Source organism: Chiloscyllium plagiosum, chromosome 30 (genome assembly GCF_004010195.1).
Source record: "Chiloscyllium plagiosum isolate BGI_BamShark_2017 chromosome 30, ASM401019v2, whole genome shotgun sequence".
NCBI classification, from domain to species: Eukaryota; Metazoa; Chordata; class Chondrichthyes; order Orectolobiformes; family Hemiscylliidae; genus Chiloscyllium; species Chiloscyllium plagiosum.
In genome coordinates, this window is record NC_057739.1 from 26,169,802 (window position 1) to 26,183,371 (window position 13,570).

The following is a 13,570-nucleotide window of genomic DNA, read 5'->3' on the forward strand; positions in this document are numbered from 1 at the left end:
TCAGCAAATATGTGGCAATGTGATCATTGGGATGATCCAGAGTCACAGAATGGCAAGAGTGAAATAGTTCTAAAACTGCTTTCATCCGCTCTCTAGTTCTACATGTGCAATACAGCCTTCCATGCAAGTTGGAAATGCTTTAATTGCTGGTAGGATAAATAATCACTTCATTCAATCAGCAGGAACCTCTTGAAAGTTTTTCAGAAAGAAACTCTAAATATAACATGAGTAAGTCAGCTGTAACTCCATCAGAATAACCCTGAACAATGGGTCACTAACTAGTTAGGTTTGTTTTCCTTTTTTCTGCAGAACAGAGCTGGCTATCATAACAGACGTGTATGAACATGCTCCTCGATTGCTCCTGTGCTTATCTCATTGCTGCAATACAAAGACGAGGAGGCCGTGCTTCAGTTGTAAAGATCAATGGGTGGTCCATGTAGATTACAGCTTTCAGGTTGGGGCACGACACCCCAGGAAGGAACTGTTAATGGGGCGAGGGGTTGGACGCATGGGGGAGGGCAGTGGTGACAATGCAAATTCTGAGACTTGAGTTTGGAGGCCAGGCTGCAGAAAGTTAGTGTTGACACAAGCATTTAATGGAGATTGTCAAAATATTTTTTAAAAAATTGATAGGAAACTATTTCTTTTAGTGAGAAAACAAGAACAAGGAAGTACGATGAGATCAGAGCTGTATCATTTAGAGTTGAAATCGGAAAGCATCTTAAGATGGTAGATATTTTGACCCCTTCCTAATCCTTCGCTCCCTCAGGTAAAGGTTGCCGATGCTAAAGGTTACGCTCTGTCTGGACTATGCTTGAAGGCCCTCCCACACCACTCCAAACAGCGCAGCCACATCTTCAGCAACACTATTGTCTGCTCCACCAGCGCCCTAGATGAAGCACAGACGGCTTTATCTCTGGGAGTTTCTCCCCCCCCAACCCTGTGGGGAACAGCCCTCCTAATAACCGCCTTTGTAAGCCTGAGCAACATCTCAAAATCACAGTATTGGCATCCTTTACACTCTGGTTAAAGTGCCAATATGTTAACGGCATGGATGGTGCCAGTGTGCAGGTGGCACAAAGTGAATGAATTCTGAGAGAGCAAGTGAGCAGTCCTGAGATTCAGCCTGGCCCATTCCCTGAGCCGGCTGCCTGTCCCTGTACAAAGTACCCTTGCAACAACCTGTCTTTGCTTGTTAATGGTATGTCCTGCAATGGAAGTCTGTGTTTCCTAACCACCCCGGCAGTGTATCAGAGAAGTACCATGATGCTTGGGAGGGATTGACAGGTTGTAGAATCTGCCAAAGGATACAAGGATGAGGATTATGTAGGGCTGGTACATGTGGATTGCACCCTGAGTGTACGTATGGTCATGTACAATATAAACATTGTTCAGAGCAAGCAGTGAGCTGACTCCTCCAAATGCCTGCTTTGATTTCCATGTGGAGTTTCCTCATTATCTAGTTTGTTTGGTAAGATGGAAAGCTGAATATGACAGGTTGTGCCATCCACAGAGCATTTACCATGGGATAAGCCCCATCAATTGGCAACTTACTGCTACCTAGTGAGCACACATCTTGTGAAAAGCACAAAAGATGGTGTGATATGGCCCAATATTAAGATGGGACTCTCCCTTTTCTTGTCCAATTCTGTCACACATCTCACTATAGCCCTAATAATCAGGACTTTGATGTAGAGGTGCTGATGTTGGACTGGGGTGGACAAAGTCAGAAGTCACGTGACACCAAGTTGTAGTCCAACAGATTTATGTCAGATCACAAGCTTTCAGAGCGCTGCTCCTTCATCAAGTGAAGTAACTTCATAAGGTGCAACCCGTTGTGCTTTTAGTATTTTCTTTGGACACTTTGTTGGCTATTAATTATAAAATACATTATTAGAGTGTTGTAAATGTTGTGTTATTTTGTGGAGTTTGGATATCATGTGAAGCCTCCAAAAATGTATCGAAGCAGAGTTGGGAAACCTAGTTACAGGTCAGGTGGTTACATTGGTAAAACCAAATAAGATGTTGGAAAAGTAAACAAAGGATGTGACAGTATGTTGGTAACTGCAAGATTATATCAGTTTTCACTACACATGCAGATCAGTAAAACATGTTCATATTTTAGTCATAATTACATGACGTATAACTATGTATGTCTAAAAATGTATAACATCACTTGTGAGAACAGTTGTAAGTGTGTGCTTAAAATGCTTTCACACAGGCCGGATGAAGATCCACATCAGATAGCAGGTTGGTAATGGACATTGATTTTGTGGTCTCTCTCCCAGTGAATAGGAATGTTCTGAAGCTCTGTTCGGAATGTAGCAGGAAGCCTTTAAATTGACAGAAAGAGACCATTCCAGCCTAAAACTGAATCTGTGTGAGCGTGTGATTTGTTGACCCATTTAGCAGTCTAAAACTTAGTGATTTCCAGATACTGTCCCACTGACAAATAGTGAACTGCCCCATTTTTGGCCCCTGAGGTTTTAAACATCAGATATTACTACTATAGTCTAACTAACTTGATTAAACAGTTCTCTACAATGCTTACATTGTTCTCTGTTACCTAGCTTGGGTGGGGAGGAACATTCCCCTCTACACACACTTTCTCCTTAAAATGTTTATGCAACTGAGGTACACGATGGGAAAATGTGGAAACACTGATTCTATTTCACTGCTGATTTTATTTCACAACTCATTTGTGACTATGCTTGATGCTATCAATTGTAAGTAGAAAAAAAAACCTCTTTACATACCTTCCATAATACTTTATTAACAACTAGAAACTATAATTCACAATTTGTTGCAGTTTTGCTTATGTTGCAATATCTTGATCATTGTCTGACAAGTTTAACCCTCCCTTTAAGTCCACTGGAAACTTTATACATTCTTGTCTGTTGTTCATATAATTTTCTGATGAGTGAACAAATATTTTTCAACAGGCTGCTTCGTTAACAACATTGGACACTTTGGCCCTGTTCCACTTCCACAGGCTGCTCCATTTTCATTTATTTTCTCCTCTGTCAATGCTTGATTCGAAACAGTCACCACTTTCGGCTTCCTCTCCACTCAAGTACTCCTGTGAAACTGTGGAATAATTTAATGAGCTCTTTAACAGAAAATGATTATCTGCCACAGTTGTATAGCAGTACATGCAGAACAAAGGCTACTTGGCTTGAACGCTATACTTTTTATGTAAATTGATTGCTGGCCCTTAATAATCTTATTAGCTGAGGAAACAGGCTTATATCTGGTGATGAGCTGCATTCTGAAAACTGCCTCAATTATCTAACCTCCACAGTTACCTCTTTTTAAAAACCTGCTTATAATGGTACAATTAACATTCCAGCATATTTAAATTTGAAATATAAACCAAAAATAGTGCTTTACTATACTTTGAAAGGAAATACATTTACTAGAACATTCCTTAGAGTTTAGAGATAATTTCAGTGAAATTTTGCTGATCTACTGATCTCGTCCTTGTAGTTGGTAGAGGTCAGAGGTTTGATCTGTGCTGTTGAAGGAGCAGTGCTGAGTTACTGCAGTACATCCTGTCACTAATGCACACTACAGCCATTGGATATTGGTGGAGGCTTGTGAGGTCTTTCAATAGCAGCTCATCACTGCCTCTAGGAAATGATTGTTTTCATGTTCAACAGCTTCAACAACAATGTTCTCGACTGAACTGACCATGACAATCTAGCAGAGAGGACCATTGGTTCTGGGGCCATCAATGAATTTCTCTCAGGTACTTGGATTCTTATGGCAATTGAAGCTATGAGGGACCAACTGTCATCAACAAGAATGACCAACTAGTCTGCCACTTGGCATATCCTGCAGATGGATGCCTACTTACCTGGGGCAGGCATGATGTACTTATTTCAACAGTTTGTCTGCCCGTTCCACAGCTCTAGCATTGTCTGTACCTTTGGGATGGTCTCTTGGGGATAGAAGACGTGGCTACTCACACTTGTGCTCTGCAATAGAAATAATATACAACATCAGGCACAGATCCAGAGTGAAGGTTGAGCAGATTATTGGGCTGCAAACATCATATTCCAGTGTCAAAATTCAACCAATGGAGCTCTTCCGTACTCCCCAGTCTTTCATTGTGGTGTCTTTAGTGCTCTAATCTAAAGCTAAAGCTTCAGAGGGTGAAGAGGATTTCCATCTGCTTTAGGAGTTCATTGAGGGATAAATGTTGGTCAGGGCATGGGGAGAACATGCCACTGAATAGTGCCATGAGTTATTTAAAAACCACCTGAGAAAGCAGACAAAACCTTGGTTTAACATTGCACACAAAATGCAGAGAATATGCACTCAAGTGGGACTTGAGGGATGAGAATGTTTCTCTGAGCTATGTTAAAAATCACACAACACCAGGTTATAGTCCAACAGGTTTATGTGGAAGCACTAGCTTTCGGAGTGTTGCTCCTTCATCAGGTGGTTGTGGAGTATAAGATCATAAGACACAGAATTTATAGCAAAAGATTACAGTGTCATACAGTGATATATTGAACAGCAGTGATATGTTTAACAATCAAGGTTTGTTCAGTATATCACTGTATGACACTAATCTTTTGCTATAAATTCTGTGTCTTATGATCTTATACTCCACAACCCACCTGATGAAGGAGCAACACTCCGAAAGCTTCCAATTAAACCTGTTGGACTATAACCTGGTGATGTGTAATTTTTAACTTTGTCCACCCTTTGTCCAACACTGGCTCCTCTACATCATCTCTGATCTATAACTGACATGCTATTACCCAGCTGTTGAGTTGGAAATGAATTTGACAATGTGTTAATTTCCTTTCTAATCCTACAGTAGGATGGGGCTAGAATTAGGTGAGAGGGGCACATTGGGGGGGGTCAGGGGTAGGTAATTAATGAGTTGAGTTTGGTAAGGTATGGTGAGAGACATCCCAGTCTCCCACCAATAAACCTCTGTGAAATTCAATGAAACTGACACGTAGCCAAAAAAATTTAAGATTCATCCCCGAGTATATTCTTCAGGTGAAGTGTACTTCAGGTCAAATTTTAAAGTCAGGTGTTCTGACTTTATTTTGATATATTTCATTTTATATTAATATTTATAGTCTAATTGCATGAAAATTTGAGAAGCAGAATAGAGAACTGATTGAAGCATCAGAGCTGAGTTGGGAGTTTCAGAGTTGATGCTGTATAGCATCTGACTCCGAGGATGTGTAACTATAACATAGCTCTCACATAGCTAAGATCATTTTGAAACTAGGGTCTTAGATTGGAAGAAAGAAAATTATAAAGGTATGAGTGGCGGGTGGCTATGGTGAATTGTGAAGTGCACTACAGAATTCGATTATTTACAGGCAATGGTTAGTACTTAACAAAATATTACATAGTCAATAATAGATATACCATCCTCTAAGGCACACCCAAAAGGGAAAGGTAAATCAATCAATTTGTCATTTTTAGTATGTAAGTAAACACCCTCAGTAGATAATCAGAGGCATATGTCAACAGCAGAGAGGAGAATATGCCAAAGAATATTGGGGCTGGAACACAATCCTATTTCACTCCACTGTGGATCTCAGAGGGTATTAACCTTGACCCTCACTGCTGACTGTACACAGTATTGCCAGATAGAGAAGGCATCCCTTTGAACAGCTTCAGCAGTTGAATATATTCTCCAGCAACTTAAACAGTTTGCCCCTGCTCACTAGAGTCAGACGCCTTGGTGAAATTGATGAAAGCAATACACTGTGGTTCCCCTTATTCATAGTATTTCTCTTGTAGCCGTGGAACTGAGCAGATAATGTCAAATGCAGATCTTCCAGTTCAGAAACCACTTTGGGATTTGGGTGAGATGGATTCAGACAAGATTTGAAGCTTGGCAAAGCTTACACAGACAGATACATTCCCTATGATATTCAGCAGGGAGATACTGTGATTCTTGTAACTAGTGCAGATAGCCTTGCTCCCCTGAGTTGGAGGAGGGAGTAATAATAGTTTTGGAAAAAAGATCCAACTTACCTGCATTTTCTTCAACTCCACCTTTTGGTTTCTCTTTGGGAAAGGCTTCTTTCTGTTCTGATCTGTTATTTATATGCTTTTATTAGGCTCCTCTGCTGCTGTTCAAAGGACATTGTCATGAAAATGCTACATATTTAATATTGTTTGGAGGAATTAAGTATCTGGAGGATTCTGGAAAATGAATCTATTTCAGGTTTTGTGAAAATACCTGGAGTCGTTTAAGTGGTAATTGATACGTCATTGTAGACATTGGAAATTCTTTTTCATAAGGCTTGATTAAATCACATGTCTGGCAATAACTGCTTACTTTGTTATAAATTCAAGTTGTGGCTGTTTTGAACAGTGACTGGCTTGGAGAAGTTCTTGTTTTTCATCTAGTTCAGTTGGAGGAAAGCTTGCTAAGAACAAACTGTGTCTCCCAATTCTGCAAAGAAAACCATCTTGTTGCATTCAGGGTGAAACCTTTTTGTTTTTCAGAGAGAGGTCGATGGAACTTTCCAAGATTGTATTTCTTGAACAAGCTCTGTCTACAAGACCACAGTCAACTTTGTGCAATTAATGAATTGGCCAGTGTTAGCCAGGATATCAGAGCAACCAATTCTGGACCTTTCTACACTTTATCATTTGCCTTCAAAAGTAACCAATTGTCCAGAGAGTTATTTTTCAGAAAGCTGCAGAGAAATAATGAAGAGTCACTGGACTCAAAGCCTTAGCTCTGCTTCCTCCTCACAGATGCTGCCAGACCTGCTGAGTTTCTCCAGCACTGTTTTTGTCTGCAGAGAAATTCACATTTTCCCTCTTTTTCCTGAAGCGAGAATATATGTGTGTGATATTTAAACTTCTTTATTAACAACTATGCAGTATTAAACAATTACTCCATCTTCACTGGATGAATTTTTTGGATAATAAACCAATAATTATGTTTATTTAAAAACTTGCTGGGACATTTTGGCAGTTGGACAGCTTTATATTGGAAAGTAGCCACTTTATTTTCTGTTCTGTGGAGCAGTGAGACTCATGTGCCAGTGCATTCCACTTGCCTCAGTTTTAACAACACATGGAGCTGCTCGAGCTAACTGTAGCCAGGAAGTTGCATAAAACTAGAATAGTTTCCCTCACCACTGAAGATCCTGCTCTCACCTGAAAGAGGCACATTATGTCCACATTGTCCCTTTTTTCTTGGAAACTTGCCTGCTGTATGGTAATATGTAGATTTCTCCTATCCATCTAGTGGATGTGGTGAGACTACAGGGATTCTAATTCCTTCTGTACTTTAGTGGAAACATATACCCATGTTTCCCCTGATTATGGTGCTCACAGCTCATCATTCCATTCCTGCACTTTTCTAAAGCAGTGATTGAGTTCCATAGATAGATTCCCTGATCTTAATAACAGCATCAAACTCAGTTCTTCGAAACAAGACAATACAATTAGTGCTGGATGACAATGAAGCATTAAACATTGCAGTTCAGTTGTGGAAAATACTTCGGATAAAAATGAATGCTGCTGCCCCTGCTTTGTTAAGGATGGATGGTGTTCTAAATGGACCTTGTGAAACCAAAGTTGCTATTATTAGCAATTTGGAAACAAACATTTCAGCTTAATTCAGATGTGCCATATTTAATATATCTGAATGAAAATTTTAAAAAAAATCTTATTTTAACTTCAGTAGGTCCATTGTTTGGATTGCAAGGCTTGCATTACCTCATTGTGTCTAATATTAATCTGCTTTGCGTATCTCATCCCTTTTCATATTTTACATTACTGAGCAAAGCAAAACTCAAGCCAAATCAATAGATTAATTCTTTGTAAGGGACATGCTATAATCAAAATAAATCATCTTAAACAAAATAAATGCATGTCTCTGTTGTGAGTCAATCATACAGCCTTGTAGCTAGTGAATATCAGCAGATACTTATTTACCTTAGTGTTTTATTTAGCCAAGCTGGAAGGAAGTGCTCCTTTGAATTAATATGCAAAATACTGTTGAAATAATGATCTGATATTGTCTAATATATTACCATTTACCCGCTGATAGTTTGCATTCCAGTGTGTGATTGTGTAGAAAATATATTTTGAAATACTTTATTCTGATTATAAGTGTTAATGATTATTCTGAGATCTTTTAAGTCATTACAGAAGAAAGTAATATTGAGCAAGAGAACAATTGTTGAATAGGGCAAGCTGCAAATCCACCATTGTAAAATTTATTCAGAAAATGTAAGAGTGCCTGGTGAAATATGTGTTCTGAAGCACTTTTGAAATTGGCAATGGCAGCTTTCTGTCTGATTTTAATTCTGTAAGCACTCCCAGAACATTTTTTTTCTCCATTCCTCCCAACAAATTAATGATTCATTGCACAGGACACTTTAGTGGCCCAGTTTGTTTGGTACAAATAGCAAGTCCCTCCAGATGGCTGGTTTTGACTTTGTGTTCTCCAAACTCCTTCTGAAGTCTTATCCTGACAGTAAGGCTTTCTGTGTGTTTGTGATGTGGTAAATGTTTAGGATAAGGGGCAAAGACATTACGGACCTCAAGGACAAAAATAGTCTCAAGTCTTCTGACCACCCTAACATCTTCTGAACTTGAATGCCTAACTTCAGGTCACCTCTAACTGTTATTAAATGATTTAGTTTCACTGTTACCACTTGAATCGCATTTTGTGTACCAAATAGAGACTTTGTAGCAGTATGATGAAGTTTGGATTTTTGTTAGATGTCCTTTTTGTTTGAGAACCAACTCAGACTGATAAGTGACACCTCCTACTTTACTACAATGGTTACACTTCAAAAATACTTGAGGGAATGCGCCGAGGTGACAAAACAGGATACATAATTTTTTTTCCACATCTTTTGGCTCCAAGGTTTTTAGTGATTGGTTCTTTGTGGAAAGAAAGTCCTTTAAATATTTGCCATAACATAAACTGGCATGGAAATGCCAATCTAATTCAGAAAGGAAAGGAGGACAGCACCTATTTTGGTTTGAACTATAAATATATAGATATAATGTAACACCATCAGGTTGCTGCTCTGATTATACTTTTCTGTGCCCCAGTGCTGCTGCCCATTTCTGGCCGGGTCTTCCAAGATTGACCTCTAGAGAAATGTAGAGCACACGGAGCTACAAAGAGCTCCATCACAGTGCTGTAGTGGAAGACCAAGACGAGACATGCTCCTCTTTTATTGCACTAACTGCTGTAAGGTAAGGTCAAAGGTCCAGTGTGAATGTTACATAATGAGTGAGGGGATGAATGTTGTGAATGAGTGAATTAATCAATGGGCAGAGTGGTATGGTGGGCGATTAGATGAAGTCAGTGATGTAGGGAGATCAGGGGATGGTGAGAAAGGCAGTCAGATCAGGGGTTTTAGCAGGTCAGGGTAGGTATTTGGCTAGTAGGAGGATGTAAAGGTCAAGTTAGCGATTCAAGGGTGATGGGGTTTTGATAGGAGATTGGGAGGATTTGTGCTATTGATTGGAGGTTTAATTCTATAACTACCCAATAATTAGACAACTTTATTTTCTGTGTAATATTTCCTGGGCAACCATTCAGGCAGTAATTCAGAATTGTCCAAATTCAGAGTTGGGCATTTTTGTGGACAGTCGCGGAGAGCAAGAAAATTTCCTGGTGGACTTTCATTCTTCCCATCACTTCCCACTATGGTCAGGGGAGGGACTTTCAGCAGATACCTGGTGTTGGAAGCCTAGCCTGATCCAGAGGCTGAAAGACTTGGGTCAACACCTCATCAGTAGCTACACATTTAAAATTAAAATCTAATAATTTCACATTAACTTTTAAGATTTTAGGTACATAATTAACGAAGATGCTCTAATACACAATGCCTCAATTGGTTCAAACCATTTTGTGTTATGAGGCTCCCTTCTTCCATAATACAGTGGTAAGCTGTACTCACACTTAGCCCATCCTGCTGAATAAACAAGAACTCCATATGGTGTAGAAGGATATATACATCATTCTTTTTAACACTCTAAAACAAACGTCTATCTCAATTTTTCTTCTTGTCACATGATGCTGTCACACTGAGTGCTTATATCGTAAATTACATTATAATTGCCATTCTGTCACATGACATCTCTGTAACTGGCATTACTGCCCCAGGGATTGCAGTGAGTAATTTTTATTTAAATACAACATTTTAACATGAAAAACAAGCATGTATATATCATGATTAATAGATGGATCTACTTACCTGATAGAAAGTTACAACATATCATGTTCTCAGTGTCATAAACTATTCAAGCTGAAATTTGAATGCATATGGCATCATTTGATTCTAGCCCCCAATTGAGTTTTAGTTGTGCAATGTACATCAATCCTACACGGTTTCACATATGTTTTCTGTATCGTATGTTAATTATCCACAATGACAAAGCATGTTTAATTTCAACTCACTCTCTGTCAAGTAGCATTCCAGCTGTCATATGACTATCCTGTAATTACCTGTGTACAATATTCACAAATTTTAAGAGTTAATCTCTTTTAGAATCAAAATGAAGCTACTCGTGACTGTGAATACTGTTACACATTTCAGAAGCTAAGTTGTGGATATTTTTGAGCTTTGAAGAAGTTGACAGTACTCATGTGAAAATAATTGAATGAAATAGGGCAAGGGAGCTGTATTAACATTTTCCAAAGGACAGCTATTATAGCCATCCTTCCCTATTTTCTGTTCAATTGACTGTTCTTACTGGCAAGCTCCAAATTCGGCAAACCTTTTTCAAAGCTAGGGTATAATATTTTTTAAAAGTTTAATCCCCAGTCATTACAAAATGTGCAAGTGATATGGTGTATCCATGTCCTGGAATCCTTTTCTGAGAGACCAGTCAATTTCTTAAATCAGTTTTGTAGGCCTTTAAAACTATAGTGGTGTGTTCCTTGCTGAGATACACATTGTGTCTGACTTTGGCGATCTAATATTTATCTGCCTTATGGATTTGGTGAGAACTTTCTAGGATTTATCCAAAAATTTGATTCGGGTGTTATTTTGCCCTTCTTTTTGTCCCCAGGCAATACTTGTGATTGAGGAGAGTTGTGCCTGATGAATGGACTTGATGATCTTTTCTCATCGTTATAGCCCTATATTCCTAAAGTGGCCAGATTGTAACGTTGAAGTACTGCATTAACATTGCATGAGAATGGCTCACTTCAAGCAACCTGCTGCCTGTATTAGAGAGTATCTCTGCCCCATTTGAAAACATTCTGCAGTACTTTTTTGTTGCACTGTACATTGTTTGAGTTAAATGTCCTGATGGTTTATGACTGGATTGAGAATATTAACTCCTCTGTGATGCACTTACTGGCAAAGCCTATGTTAAGAGGGGAGGATAGTAATTTTAACCCAACAAGTACAAGGGTGAGAAGGGTTGGATCTCTGAAGTAAATGTTTTTAGAGCACAGTATTTCTCTGGGTCCAACGAGCTTGCACCAATCTCCATGATCTCTGTCCCTTCCCCTCCTGTCATCTGTGATCTCCTCCTACTTCCACACCTCTTCTCCACCTTGATAGCCACTCCCTAGCCCCCCACCAACCAGAATATGAAACCTGCTCTTTTGCTCCATCCTCCTCATTCAGGTTTTCCCACCAGTCCGGTCCATCAGACTGGGCCACACAGGGAAACCTTGAGGACATATTAAACTGTGCATTTGAGTTCCCTCTCTGTAATACGCAGCTCACCCAGTCAGATTATGTGCCTTCACTTAGGCTGATGCTTCTAATTTCTATGTTGTTTGTCAAGTAATTAAAAAAAAAATTAGTTCTTAAAATAATTTCAGATGGGGTGTTCTAAAAATGTAACTTGCAGGTTTTGTGGTGTTAAAGTCTTTTGAAGCAAATGGAATGAACTGGTACAGTCATTGGCAATAGTGATAGTTACTGATTGCTAACCACTGATCGTGACCCATTGACTGTGTGAAATTGCTTCCTGACGTTAAAAGGGAGGTGAATTATAAAGTGAACAAAAAGGATCAAATGCATCTTTCAAATGAAGCCTGAAATATAAGGAAATTAGACTTAGAATTAGACATAATGAGTCTCATTAGTTGAAGAGCTTCATTTCTCCAACAGTCTTATATAAAATCATGACCTGCATTGACATAGCACCTTTCATGATCACAGCATACCTCAAAGAGCTTTACAGCCAATGACATGCATTTTTGAAATGTAGACTTTATCTTAATGTAAGGAATGTGGTAGCTAATTTATACACGACAACCTTCCACAACCAACAATGTGATAATGATTAAATGGCTTGTTCCTTTTATGATGTTGATTTGAAGGATAAACATTGACCAGCTCACCTGCGATACCCTGCTCTCTCTCTCAAGAATTAACTTCCTTCAGCAATACCCTTGCTCTCTCAGCTGGTGGTGAGTCAGACTCAACAGACCGAGTTGAAGTGGTAAGAATAGATGTAATACATGGGCAGATCTCCACTTCTGGCTGGTGAATGTTTGACATCTTGAGGTTTTAGTTGAGAACATCTCCTTGTTCGTTACATGAAAAAAAATGTAGCTCAATCCGTAGAAAGCCAGAAGTTCCAAGGGACAATGTTTTAATACCATGCTGTAGGGGATCAGGGACATATGTCTAATGTGGAAAAATCAGACTGTTGTTATGAAGTCAGATCAGGACCTGGTGATGACGATATATTTCAAACCTTGATGTTATCCACAATGAAAATCACTTTTTATCAATCTAAAATAACAATATAACCACTCAAAATACCAGTACGAACACAATTTACAAGTACGAGAACAATTCATACTCAATTGTTAAAAATAAAAATAAGTGTTAAAAATAAGATGACTTGCAGGCATCTTCTGTGCACAATTAATTATCTCAGTGTTAGTCAGCACGGACGAGTTGGACCGAAGGGTCTGTTTCCGTGCTGTACATCTCTATGACTCTAACTTCATTTATAATAGGTCAGAAAGAAAATAGCTGCATGTGAACAACTCAGTCTGTTATTCATATACAAATCCAAGGGATTAAGACATAATGATGTGAGTTACATTCCTCCAAATCTTGCTGGCCAATTTACACTTCCACCGTTACTTTGCATACAAAGGGCAACTTGCTAATATCCTCTGTTAGTTTTAAGCACTCGCTGGATTTCCAGATTAATTGCCCATTAAACTTGCCATAGAAAATTTATGTCTGGAATCCCTTTCAGCAATGTGATAATTGTTAATGCAAAACCATTCAACCCCACTGGCTCAAGAAGACTACAATTTAAAGTTTTTAATCCCATTCCTGCATCTCTTAAATTGTTGCTAACGATTTTAAAAATTAAATAAAGGTGAAAATATAGAGCTGAAGGCTGTGTGAAATTATTTTATGAACAGCCCATAATGTCCTTTTCAGTAGGGTCTCATTCAGAAATATATACTTACTGAAATACTGTGGAACAGATGGGAAGTATGACAGTGGCATAACAAATGTGACAATGTTGGTCTTACTCTACTGGTAAAAATGCTAAAAAATCACACAACACCAGGTTATAATCCAACAGGTTTAATTGGAAGCACACTAGCTTCACC

At 38.8% G+C, this 13,570-nt stretch overlaps 1 long non-coding RNA gene across 1 annotated transcript; it reads right to left on the minus strand.

The window, feature by feature from the left end:
- Positions 1-2,765: 2,765 nt before the first annotated feature.
- On the minus strand, positions 2,766-10,320 carry LOC122564834. Its single transcript, XR_006316016.1, has 3 exons — positions 10,221-10,320; positions 3,857-3,977; positions 2,766-3,087 (listed from the first exon to the last, which is right to left on the minus strand). It is a non-coding gene; the product is annotated as an uncharacterized LOC122564834 (long non-coding RNA).
- Positions 10,321-13,570: the final 3,250 nt, after the last annotated feature.